This window comes from Oncorhynchus masou, chromosome 30 (assembly GCF_036934945.1).
Source record: "Oncorhynchus masou masou isolate Uvic2021 chromosome 30, UVic_Omas_1.1, whole genome shotgun sequence".
In the NCBI taxonomy this organism is placed as follows: Eukaryota; Metazoa; Chordata; class Actinopteri; order Salmoniformes; family Salmonidae; genus Oncorhynchus; species Oncorhynchus masou.
Genome location: NC_088241.1, coordinates 9596349 through 9609903, shown reverse-complemented (window position 1 = coordinate 9609903; position 13555 = coordinate 9596349).

The window sequence follows — 13555 nt, the reverse complement described above, 5'->3', positions numbered from 1 at the left end:
ACTTTATCCTATCCTAGGTATTCCTTAAAGAGGTGGGGTTTCAGGTGTCTCCGGAAGGTGGTGATTGACTCCGCTGTCCTGGCGTCGTGAGGGAGTTTGTTCCACCATTGGGGGGCCAGAGCAGCGAACAGTTTTGACTGGGCTGAGCGGGAACTGTACTTCCTCAGTGGTAGGGAGGCGAGCAGGCCAGAGGTGGATGAACGCAGTGCCCTTGTTTGGGTGTAGGGCCTGATCAGAGCCTGGAGGTACTGCGGTGCCGTTCCCCTCACAGCTCCGTAGGCAAGCACCATGGTCTTGTAGCGGATGCGAGCTTCAACTGGAAGCCAGTGGAGAGAGCGGAGGAGCGGGGTGACGTGAGAGAACTTGGGAAGGTTGAACACCAGACGGGCTGCGGCGTTCTGGATGAGTTGTAGGGGTTTAATGGCACAGGCAGGGAGCCCAGCCAACAGCGAGTTGCAGTAATCCAGACGGGAGATGACAAGTGCCTGGATTAGGACCTGCGCCGCTTCCTGTGTGAGGCAGGGTCGTACTCTGCGGATGTTGTAGAGCATGAACCTACAGGAACGGACCACCGCCTTGATGTTAGTTGAGAACGACAGGGTGTTGTCCAGGATCACGCCAAGGTTCTTAGCGCTCTGGGAGGAGGACACAATGGAGTTGTCAACCGTGATGGCGAGATCATGGAACAGGCAGTCCTTCCCCGGGAGGAAGAGCAGCTCCGTCTTGCCGAGGTTCAGCTTGAGGTGGTGATCCGTCATCCACACTGATATGTCTGCCAGACATGCAGAGATGCGATTCGCCACCTGGTCATCAGAAGGGGGAAAGGAGAAGATTAATTGTGTGTCGTCTGCATAGCAATGATAGGAGAGACCATGTGAGGTTATGACAGAGCCAAGTGACTTGGTGTATAGCGAGAATAGGAGAGGGCCTAGAACAGAGCCCTGGGGGACACCAGTGGTGAGAGCGCGTGGCGAGGAGACAGATTCTCGCCACGCCACCTGGTAGGAGCGACCTGTCAGGTAGGACGCAATCCAAGCGTGGGCCGCGCCGGAGATGCCCAACTCGGAGAGGGTGGAGAGGAGGATCTGATGGTTCACAGTATCGAAGGCAGCCGATAGGTCTAGAAGGATGAGAGCAGAGGAGAGAGAGTTAGCTTTAGCAGTGCGGAGCGCCTCCGTGATACAGAGAAGAGCAGTCTCAGTTGAATGACTAGTCTTGAAACCTGACTGATTTGGATCAAGAAGGTCATTCTGAGAGAGATAGCGGGAGAGCTGGCCAAGGACGGCACGTTCAAGAGTTTTGGAGAGAAAAGAAAGAAGGGATACTGGTCTGTAGTTGTTGACATCGGAGGGATCGAGTGTAGGTTTTTTCAGAATGTGGTGCAACTCTCGCTCTCTTGAAGACGGAAGAGACGTAGCCAGCGGTCAGGGATGAGTTGATGAGCGAGGTGAGGTAAGGGAGAAGGTCTCCGGAAATGGTCTGGAGAAGAGAGGAGGGGATAGGGTCAAGCGGGCAGATTGTTGGGCGGCCGGCCGTCACAAGAAGCGAGATTTCATCTGGAGAGAGAGGGGAGAAAGAGGTCAGAGCAAAGGGTAGGGCAGTGTGAGCAGAACCAGCGGTGTCGTTTGACTTAGCAAACGAGGATCGGATGTCGTCGACCTTCTTTTCAAAATGGTTGACGAAGTCATCTGCAGAGAGGGAGGAGGGGGGGAGGGGGAGGAGGATTCAGGAGGGAGGAGAAGGTGGCAAAGAGCTTCCTAGGGTTAGAGGCAGATGCTTGGAATTTAGAGTGGTAGAAAGTGGCTTTAGCAGCAGAGACAGAGGAGGAAAATGTAGAGAGGAGGGAGTGAAAGGATGCCAGGTCCGCAGGGAGGCGAGTTTTCCTCCATTTCCGCTCGGCTGCCCGGAGCCCTGTTCTGTGAGCTCGCAATGAGTCGTCGAGCCACAGAGCGGGAGGGGAGGACCGAGCCGGCCTGGAGGATAGGGGACATAGAGAGTCAAAGGATGCAGAAAGGGAAGAGAGGAGGGTTGAGGAGGCAGAATCAGGAGATAGGTTGGAGAAGGTTTGAGCAGAGGGAAGAGATGATAGGATGGAAGAGGAGAGAGTAGCGGGGGAGAGAGAGCGAAGGTTGGGACGGCGCGATACCATCCGAGTAGGGGCAGTGTGGGAAGTGTTGGATGAGAGCGAGAGGGAAAAGGATACAAGGTAGTGGTCGGAGACTTGGAGGGGAGTTGCAATGAGGTTAGTGGAAGAACAGCATCTAGTAAAGATGAGGTCGAGCGTATTGCCTGCCTTGTGAGTAGGGGGGAAGGTGAGAGGGTGAGGTCAAAAGAGGAGAGGAGTGGAAAGAAGGAGGCAGAGAGGAATGAGTCAAAGGTAGACGTGGGGAGGTTCAAGTCGCCCAGGACTGTGAGAGGTGAGCCGTCCTCAGGAAAGGAGCTTATCAAGGCATCAAGCTCATTGATGAACTCTCCGAGGGAACCTGGAGGGCGATAAATGATAAGGATGTTAAAGCTTGAAAGGGCTGGTAACTGTGACAGCATGGAATTCAAAGGAGGCGATAGACAGATGGGTAAGGGGAGAAAGAGAGAATGACCACTTGGGAGAGATGAGGATCCCGGTGCCACCACCCTGCTGACCAGAAGCTCTCGGGGTGTGCGAGAACACGTGGGCGGACGAAGAGAGAGCAGTAGGAGTAGCAGTGTTATCTGTGGTGATCCATGTTTCCGTCAGTGCCAAGAAGTCGAGGGACTGGAGGGAGGCATAGGCTGAGATGAACTCTGCCTTGTTGGCCGCAGATCGGCAGTTCCAGAGGCTACCGGAGACCTGGAACTCCACGTGGGTCGTGCGCGCTGGGACCACCAGATTAGGGTGGCCGCGGCCACGCGGTGTGGAGCGTTTGTATGGTCTGTGCAGAGAGGAGAGAACAGGGATAGATAGACACATAGTTGACAGGCTACAGAAGAGCCTACGCTAATGCAAAGGAGATTGGAATGACAAGTGGACTACACGTCTCGAATGTTCAGAAAGTTAAGCTTACGTAGCAAGAATCTTATTGACTAAAATGATGGAATGATACAGTACTGCTGGAGTAGGCTAGCTGGCAGTGGCTGCGTTGTTGACTTTGTAGGCTAGCTGGCAGTGGCTGCGTTGTTGACACTACACTAATCAAGACGTTCCGTCGAGTGTAATAGTTTCTACAGTGCTGCTATTCGGCGGCTAGCTGGCTAGCTAGCAGTGTTGATTACGTTACGTTACGTTAAAAGAACGACAATAGCTGGCTAGCTAACCTAGAAAATCGCTCTAGACTACACAATTGTCTTAGATACAAAGACGGCTATGTAGCTAGCTAGCTACGATCAAACAAATCAAACCGTTGTACTGTAATGAAGTGAAATGAAAATGTGATACTACCTGTGGAGCGAAGCGGAATGTTGACCGGGTTGTTGAAGTTCAATTCGGTAGACGTTGGCTAGCTGTTGGCTAGCTAGCTAGCAGTATCTCCTACGTTAAGGACGACAAATAGCTGGCTAGCTAACCTCGGTAAATTAAGATAATCACTCTAAGTCTACACACTCTAAACTACACAATTATCTTGGATACGAAGACAGCAAAGACAACTATGTAGCTAGCTAACACTACACTAATCGAGTCGTTCAGTTGAGTGTAATAGTTTCTACAGTGCTGGTAGACGGTGGACGTTAGCTAGCTGCTGGGCAGATAGCAGTGTAGACTATGTTAGGACGACGAAATACGATAATTACGCAATTATCTTTGATACAAAGAAGGCTATGTAGCTAGCTAAGAAGAAATTGCAAGATTAGACAAATCAAACCGTTGTACTATAATGAAATGTAATGAAAAGTTATACTACCTGCGGACCGAAGTGTAGATGCGACCGCTCGCTCCAACCCGGAACCGGAAGTGTCTTGATAATAGAAATATATGAGTTTGACTTCACTGAAAGTGAAATGGTTCTGTGTACTACAGTGTGAAAGGGGAACTGAGAGGGAACACCCTGTATGAAGGACCTAATTGGATGTACATATAGTGGGTTACTGCTCTTTAACATTGGGGAAGACCCCTCCCACACTCTACTCCATACTCAGTTCTGAAATATACATTTAAAAGCAATATTATGCATTCGTGGAGACGGCATTCAAGGTAAACGCTGCATATGTTGGCTCAGACGGAAATGACCTGATCTTCAGTGCCACGGATTGAGTCGAGCCCTAAGAATCTTGAACTGACCAGAAACCTTGAACTAACGTAACTACTCAGGACTAGACTATAATGTATATATTCCCTTTGTTTTTAACTTTTGTACCATTAATTATGTTCACTGTGTCTGGTGTATGCACAGGTTTTGCAAGTATAAAGATTTATATTAATGTGTAACTTTGTCACTGTGATCTGAAATAAATCAATTTCCTAACAGCTTCGGTTGGTATGACAATAAAGTGTTGAATCTTGATTGTTTCCTTCCTTGGAGATGTTGCAATACATGATAAGCATCTGTAGGCATCTGTAAGGGGAAGTAATTGGAGCTTTTATTATGCTACCTGTGTAGTGTAGAAGTTGTCATTGAATGGTTCATGTTGGGTAGGGGGAAGGCCCTCTGACTCAAACCAGTGCACATTCAAGTTGGAAAATGTGATTTTCTTAGGAAATAGAAACTTACACAAGAGTTTATACAGAAAAATAGTCATGTACATGTGCACACAACCAACATACACACACATTTAAGGCTTTGTTCATTTGAATCCAGATTTTTTTGGGGTGAATTGTCATACTGTATGATCTTCCAGGGGAGAAATGGCATTAAATGGATAGCTCAAGATTTCGGCAATGAAGCCCTTTATCTACAGTGCCCTCCGTATTTATTGGGACAGTTCTATTGGCTCTATACTACAAACGTTTGGATTTGAAATCAAGCTATGAGGTTAAAGTATGGATTCTCAGCTTGTATGTACGTGTATTTGTGTACATATTGGTTGTACCATTTAGAAATGACAATACTTTTTACACATAGTCCCCCTTATTTCTTTTGTGGGCGGTCTATCTGTTGTTCCATGTGGTGAATCTGTTATTTAATGCGTTGGTATGGGCTAATAGTACTAAGGGACAAAATAATATTTTATTAAATAATTTTTGTATACATTTTTGGGATATTTCAAGGCGTCTTACAAATCTAAATCAAATAGCAAATGTTTGGTATTTAAAACAATTCCACATAGCTTAGTATTTTATTTGTCACTGCGCCTAATACAACAGGTGTAGACTTTAAAGTGAAATGCTTACTTACAAGCCCTTAACCAACAATGAAGTTAAGAAAATTAACTGTTAGGGAAATATTTCATAAATAAACTGAAGTAAAAACAAATGAATACAAAAATCGAAGCCAAGAATGCTAGTACCATGCACAAATCTTCAACTATCCCTTTAAGATTGTAAGCAGACGAGTTTAGCTGAAAGTAGATATTATCATCTGTTCTCTTGTACCATCAGGACTACTAACTGGCTACCTATTACCTCAAGGAATCCTCACTTACTCAAACGTTGACTACAGCAACAAGCCAGGGTTCCACCGTAAAGATTTTCACTTAACACCACATTTGACCAAAGGCTGGGGCTCTCTGGCCTATTGGGTTAAGACAGACTGAAAGAAAAGAGGTGTAATGTAAAATGTGTTTTCTGTATTCAGGCTTGTGTCATGAATTGTGGTTATGGTACATGCACATTAGCCAACTACATGGTGAAATGTTCTCTACCTCCTTGTCAGGAGCCACACTACCTCTTGGTTCCATTGAAACCTTTACACATGATGCTATTGTCCCCATCTGACCCCACACCGAATGGGGTGTTAGTTACACCCAGACCCACGGTATTTCCACCCAGTCTGTCTTGGTTGAGATTCTCATTAAGCATACATGCATATCCACACTTATGGAGCAATTGGGGTTAAGTGCCTTGCTCAAGGGCACATTAATTAACAGATGTTTCACCTAGTCGGCTGAGAATTCAAACCAGTGACCTTTCGGTTACTGGCCCAATACTCTTAACCACGAGGCTACCTACTGCCCCGGATGAAACACTGGCTTTATGTGTCTGCTGGACCAAGAGAGGGTCTAGTTTGCAAAAATTGTAGAAGACTCCAGCCACCCAAGTCATAGACTGTTCTCCCTGCTACTGCACGGCAAGCGATACCGATGCACCAAGTCTGGAACCAACGGGACCCTGAACAGCTTCTACATCCAAGCCATAACACTGCTAAATAGTTAGTTAAATAATTAACCAAACAGCTTCCTGGACTATCTGCATTGACTCTTTTTGCACTAACTTTTTTGACTCATCACATATGCTGTTGCTATTGTTTACCATCTGTCACTTTATTACTAGTTATATGTAAATATCTACCTCAATTAGCTTGCACCCCTGCACATCGACTCGGTAATGGTACTTCTGGAATGTAGGCAAGTTATCGTTACCCATTGTCTATCTTTTATTATTACCTGTTTTACTTCTCTATTATTTCTCTATTGTCTTTCTCTCTGCAGTGTTGGGAAGGGCCCAAAAGTAAGCACTTCCCTGTTACACCTGTTGTTTACGAAGCATTTGACGAATAACATTTTATCTTAGTTGAACCAGTGGTATTATGGACAAGAGTTTGTTGACCAGGGCTATACAAGGTATGGTCCCTATACAAATAATCCTGTGCAAATAGATCAATCAATGACATTGGCACAACACACAATGCTTTATCTGTCTGTACCACCTTTCCCTGCCCAATGATCAATACAGAACCTGTAGTTACAAACTTACATTTTTCTCATACATCTACAGTACATTTGGAAAGTATTCAGACCCTTTGACTTTTTCCACATTTTGGTAGGTTAGCTTATTCTAAAATTGATTAAATTGTTAGTTTTTTCTTCATCAATCTACACACAATAACCAATAATGACAAAGCAAATTTTTTATTTAAAATAAAAACTGAAATATTACATTTGCATAAGTATTCAGACCCTTTATCAGTACTTTGTTGAAGCACCTTTGGCAGTGATTACAACCTCAAGGCTTCTTGGGTATGACCCTACTAGCTTGGCACACCTGTATTTGGGGAGTTTCTCCCATTCTTCTCTGCAGATCCTCTCAAGCTCTGTCAGGTTGGATGGGGAGCATCGCTGCACAGCTACTTTCAGGTCTCTCCAGAGATGTTCAATCGGGTTCAAGTCCAGGCTCTGGCTGGGCCACTCAAGGACATTCAGAGACTTGTCCCGAAGCCACTCCTGCGTTGTTTTGGCTGTGTGCTTAGGGTCGTTGTGCTGTTGGAAGATGAACCTTTGACCCAGCCTGAGGTCCTGAGCGCTCTGGAGCAGGTTTTCATCAAGGATCTCTCTGTACTTTGCTCTGTTCATCTTTCCCTCGATGGTCTGTGCGTCCTTTAGGTGCCTTTTGGCAAACTCCAAGCGGGCTGTCATGTGTCTTTAACTGAGGAGTGGCTTCCGTCTGGCAACTCTACCATAAAGGCCTGATTGGTGGAGTGCTGCAGAGATGATTGTTCTTCTGGAAGGTTCTCCCATCTCCACAAAGGAACTCTGGAGCTCTGTCAGAGTGACCATCGGGTTCTTGGTTACCTCCCTGACCGAGGCCTTTCTCCCCTGATTGCTGTTTGGCCGGGCGGCCAGCTCTAGGAAGAATTTCGGTGGTTCCAAACTTTTTCCATTTAAGAATGATGGACGCCACTGTGTTCTTGGGGACATTCAATGTTGCAGCATTTTTTTGGAACCCTTCCCCAGATTTGTGCCTCAATACAATCCTGTCTCAGAGCTCTACAGACAATTACTTTGACCTCATGGCTTGGTTTTTGCTCTGACACGCACTGTCAACTTTGGGACCATATATAGACAGGTGTGTACCTTTACAAATCATTTCCAATCAATTTAATTTACCACAGGTGGACTCCAATCAAGTTGTAGAAACATCTCAAGGATGATAAATGTAAACAGGATGCACCTGAGCTCAATTTCGAGTCTCATTGCAAAGGGTCCGAATACCTAAGTTTTATTTACTTATGTTTTATATTTTTTTTATACATTTGCACCAAACATATGTGCTCTGTCATTATGGAGTATTATGTGTAGATGTATGAGGGGAAAAAAATATCTAATACATTTTAGAATAAGGCTGGAAAAAAGTGAAGGGGTCTGAATACTTTCCGAATGCACTGTAATTGCAGTAGTAGCATTAGCATACAATAGACACAAGACCAAATACCTTCAGCAGTCTCTGACACAGTTCCCAGGCTATGATCCACCTGATAGTCAATGTGTACAGGCTCTCATTGTCATCTCCATCATCACCCACAAATTAGAGAGAATTTCACAGACCTGTCCTCTTTATTTCTCACTGCAGCTTCACCTCTACCACACCACAACTTATGGGCGTCTCTGCTCTACTGACTGTAAGACCCGTATACACAGATTACTCTGAACAGGGACTGCGGCCGTACAGTGACGGTTTGCCATTCATGCATTTTGTGTAAGTCACAGTCATCTTGGTAGTTGTTCCTCTGAAGTACTCAGACACAGGCATTTACCGTGTTGTATTGTACTGTAACAACGCAGCCTCGTAGCATCACATTCAAACCTTATCAATTCTGTTAACATCTCACCTGCTGCTCCTGCTTTTCATTCATGGACTCTTTGATTCATTCAGAGACAATATAAAACTGTTTCTAATAGAAACAAAGATGTGTGTCAAGAGACTCAGATCAAAGCAGGGAGAATTAACAGTGAGTTTGTCTCATCTGAGTGATGACTGAAATATAGGTGTTGTCATCCAGGTCACCTGGGACTAGGAGAACTGGAATAAACATCTGTAGCAAAGTGACAGATGTGCTGAATGGACGACCATGTCAGCAACCATGCAGACATTCCACTTACATTGGTTTGGTTGATAAAGACTAGACACACACACACTCCAGTGACACACACCAGTGAGTCAGCATAGACGCGGGGCAGGGTGAGTGTAGTGAACGTTAAACTGGCAGTAGAGGACTAGCAGGTGTTAGGGGGTTGGATGTGGGGGAGAGGTACTCATGCTATTACTGTATAAGAGACCGTAAAGAACAGCCTCATACACCATCTCTCGCGGTCTCTGCCCGGTATCTGAAAGGGTGACATTTCTGTGTTTGGTTAGAGGGACCACTCATAACCACTTACAGCCACATAGAGTAGACGAGACAGTCCGGTGGTTTGAGTTCAAGTCATTTCAACACCAATCAGTGAAGCAGTCTCAGAGCATGACACAGGAGCTCTAACGCTAACTCTCTCTCTCAGCTAAATTAATTTCCTAAGCAAGTGAAATAGATAATAAACAAAAGTGAAATAAACAATATAAAATGAACAGTAAACATTACACTCACAGAAGTTCCAAAGGAATAGAGACATTTCAGATTTCATATTATGGCAATATACATTGTTGCAACAATGTGCAAATAGTTAAAGTAGAAAAAGGAAAATAAATAAGCATAAATATGGGTTGTATTTACAATGGTGTTTGTTCTTCCCTGGTTGCCCTTTCGTGTGGCAACAGGTCACAAATCTTGCTGCTGTAATTGCACTGTGGTATTTTACCCAATACATATGTGAGTTTATCAAAATTGTATTTGTTTTTGAATTCTTTGTGGGCCTGTGTAATCTGAGGGAAATATGTGTCTCTAATATGGTCATACATTGGGCCGGAGTTTAGGAAGTGCAGATCAGTTTCCACCTCATTTTGTGGGCAGTGAGCACGTAGCCTGTCATCTCTTGAGAGCCATGTCTGCCTACGGCGACCTTTCTCAATAGCAAGGGTATGCTCACTAAGTCTGTACATAGTTAAAGCTTTCCTTAAGTTTGGGTCAGTCACAACGGTCAGGTATTCTGCCACTGTGTACTCTCTGTTTAGGGCCAAATAGCATTCCAGTTTTCTCGTTTTTTATGTTAATTATTTCCAATGTGTCAAGTCATTATCTTTCTCTCTCTATCTCTCTCTTTCTCTCATGTGAGAAAGATGTGTAGGTGTGTTTCTTGACAGCTACCCTTACACCTTGTTTTATCTGTGATCTAAATAATGTGATGAACAGACCACAATGTGGCTAACCCCAACAACACGAGTGCTTGATGATGACTAACTAAGGGAGATGGCAAGTTGGCCATCAACACCTCTATCATTTCAAATGGAATGCCTACTGCACTTCATCATGGTATTTGCATTACTTCTGTTTCAAGCAGGCAACATGCACATCCAGAGTCAACGTGTTATGAACATTATGAGGATGAAAGACTTTTCACAAAGTTACATTTTGGATCAATCAAATCACATGATCAGTTACTTTCTCTGCTGAAAAAAAGATGTCCTGTAAAAATAAACAAAATGTCTAAATGCAGCTTTTCTTTGTGTGGACCTATAAGGGGAGGATTAGGCAGGGAACCCCACATAAGGGTTTGACACTAAAGTTGACATGGTTTCCCCTCGCGTGTGTCATCGTTGCTCTTTCTGTCTCGGAAAGCCGTTGGGCAGATATGCAAAAACAGGCGTTAGGGGTGAAGGAGTAGGGGTGAAGGAGTAGGGGTGAAAGGGAAACCACTGGACCATTCAGATGGATGAGTGTCCCTCTCACCCACCCACCCACCCACCCACCCACCCACTTTCTTAGTAAAATTGAAAAAAACATCAGGCATAGTGCAGAACAAATTATTGGTCAAGACTCTCCATACAGTACAGTATGTCTTCTCAACACAATGGAGGTTAATATAAAGGGCCAATGCAGACGATTTTATGTCAATATCAAATTATTTCTGGGTAACCATTAAGAACCTTACTGTAATAGTTTTCAATTAAAATGGTCAAACGAATATAAAAGATTTCTGAAACAAGAATTTAGCTACAACTGTCTGGGAGTGGTCTGAGTGCGGAGGGGAGAAAACTGTTATTGGCAGAGAAGTTTGGAACTCTCGTTGTGATTGATCTATTAACCCTTGTGTAGTCTTAACATTCTATATATTCCCCTTGTCCTAATTCCCCTTGTCCTAACAAAAATAATCCGCATTCACAAAACCCCTAAAATAAAATCGCTTTACCCAAATCTATTTTGCATGAAGAAACAAGCTGTCATACATCACAAACTTTGTGAATATCGGGATTTTCCCTCTTCACAATGCAGAAAGACTGCATTTCATCAGGGGACACCAAATTTGTTTTTATTATTTCTAAAGGTACTGTATAGGTGTCAACATCAAATCAAATCAAATTATATTGGTCACATACACATGGTTAGCAGATGTTAATGCGAGTATAGCGAAATGCTTGTGCTTCTAGTTCCGACCATGCAATAATATCTAACAAGTAATCTAACAATTTCACAACAACTACCTTATACACACAAGTGTAAAGGAATGATTAAGAATATGTACATATAAATATATGGATGAGCGATGGCCGAACGGCATTGGCATGATACAGTAGATGGTATCGAGTACAGTATATACTTATGAGATGAGTAATGTAGGGTATGTAAACATTATATAAAGTGGCATTGTTTAAGTGACTAGTGATACTTTTATTACATCCAATTATTAATTATTAAAGTGGCTAGAGATTGAGTCTGTATGTTGGCAGCAGCCACTCAATGTTAGTGATGGTCTTGAGATAGAGCTGTTTTTCAGTCTCTAGGTCCCAGCTTTGATGCATCTGTACTGACCTCGCCTTCTGGATGATAGCGGGGTGAACCAGCAGTGGCTCGGGTGGTTGTAGTCCTTGATGATCTTTTTGGCTTTCCTGTGACATCGGGTGGTGCAGGTGTTCTGGAGGGAAGGTAGTTTGCCCCCGGTGATTCGTTGTGCAGACCTCACTACCCTCTGGAGAGCCTTACGGTTGTGGACGGAGCAGTTGCCGTACAAGGCGGTGATACAGCCTGACAGGATCCTCTCAATTGTGCTTCTGTAAAAGTGTGTGAGTGTTTCTGTTGAAATGTCACATTTCTTCAGCCTCCTGAGGTTGAAGAGACGCTGTTGCGCCTTCTTCACCATGCTGTCTGTGTGGGTGGACCAATTCAGTTTGTCTGTGATGTGTACGCCGAGGAACTTAAAACTTTCCACCTTCTCCACTACTGACCCGTCGATGTGGATAGGGGGGTGCTGCCTCTGCTCTTTCCCGAAGTCCACGATCATCTCCTTTGTTTTGTTGACGTAGAGTGTGAGGTTATTTTCCTGACACCACACTTCGAGGGCCCTCACCTCCTCCCTGTAGGCTGTCTTGTCATTGTTGGTAATCAAGCCTACCACTGTAGTGCCATCTGCAAAATTGATGATTGAGTTGGAGGCGTGCATGGCCACGCAGTCATGGGTGAACAGGGAGTACAGGAGATGGCTGAGAACGCACCCTTGTGGGGCCCCAGTGTTGAGGATCAGCGGGGTGGAGATGTTGTTTCCTACCCTCATCTCCTGGGGGCGGCCCATCAGAAAGTCCAGGACCCAGTTAGCCCGGGCGGGGTCGAGACCCAGAGTACTATGGTGTTAAATACTGAGCTGTAATTGATGAACAGCATTCTTACATAGGTTTTGGGACGGTAAGCAAATTGGAGTGGGTCTAGGGTCTCAGGTAGGGTGGAGGTGATATGATCCTTGACAAGTCTCTCAAAGCACTTCATGATGACGGAAGTGAGTGCTCAGGGGTGATAGTCGTTTAGCTCAGTTACCTTAGCTTTCTTGGGAACAGGAACAATGGTGGCCCTCTTGAAGCATGTGGGAACAGCAGACTGGGATAGGGATTGATTGAATATGTCCGTAAACATACCAGCCAGCTGGTCTGCGCATGATCTGAGGTGGTGAGGCTGAAGGCAAACTTTGATGAGAAGGCCTCTCTCCCCCTTGTGGTGAGGAGTGCAGGGGGGAGCTCAGTCTTGTTCTTTCTAACTGTGCCAACCATGGTGATCTTCCTCTTCAGGAGCTGTTGGCTGAGTTCATAAGAGGTGAAGAAATTGTCACGTGATATTGTGCCCCCTCAGTCCATCTGTCACATCAAGAACCCCAGGTTCTTCTCCAGGCCTCCACTGGTCGGTTTCTCTGTGTAGACTAGCATCTTCCAAGCGTAGCTGGATTGTGTGTCACGTTCTGACCTTTATTTCCTTTGTTTTGTCATTATTTATTATGATCAGGGCGTGAGTTGGGGTGGGCAGTCTATGTTTGTTTTTCTATGATTTGGGTATTTCTATGTTTCGGCCTAGTATGGTTCTCAATCAGAGGCAGGTGTCATTAGTTGTCTCTGATTGAGAATCATACTTAGGTAGCCTGGGTTTCACTGTGTGTTTGTGGGTGATTGTTCCTGTCTCTGTGTTTGCACCAGATAGGGCTGTTTTGAGTTTTCACGTTTCTTGTTTTGTTAGTTTATTCATGTATAGTGTCTTTTTAAATTAAACATGAATAACCACCACGCTGCGTTTTGGTCCGCCTCTCCTTCAAGTAAAGAAAACCGTTACATTGTGCTTCACAGGCCACCCATATCTTGACG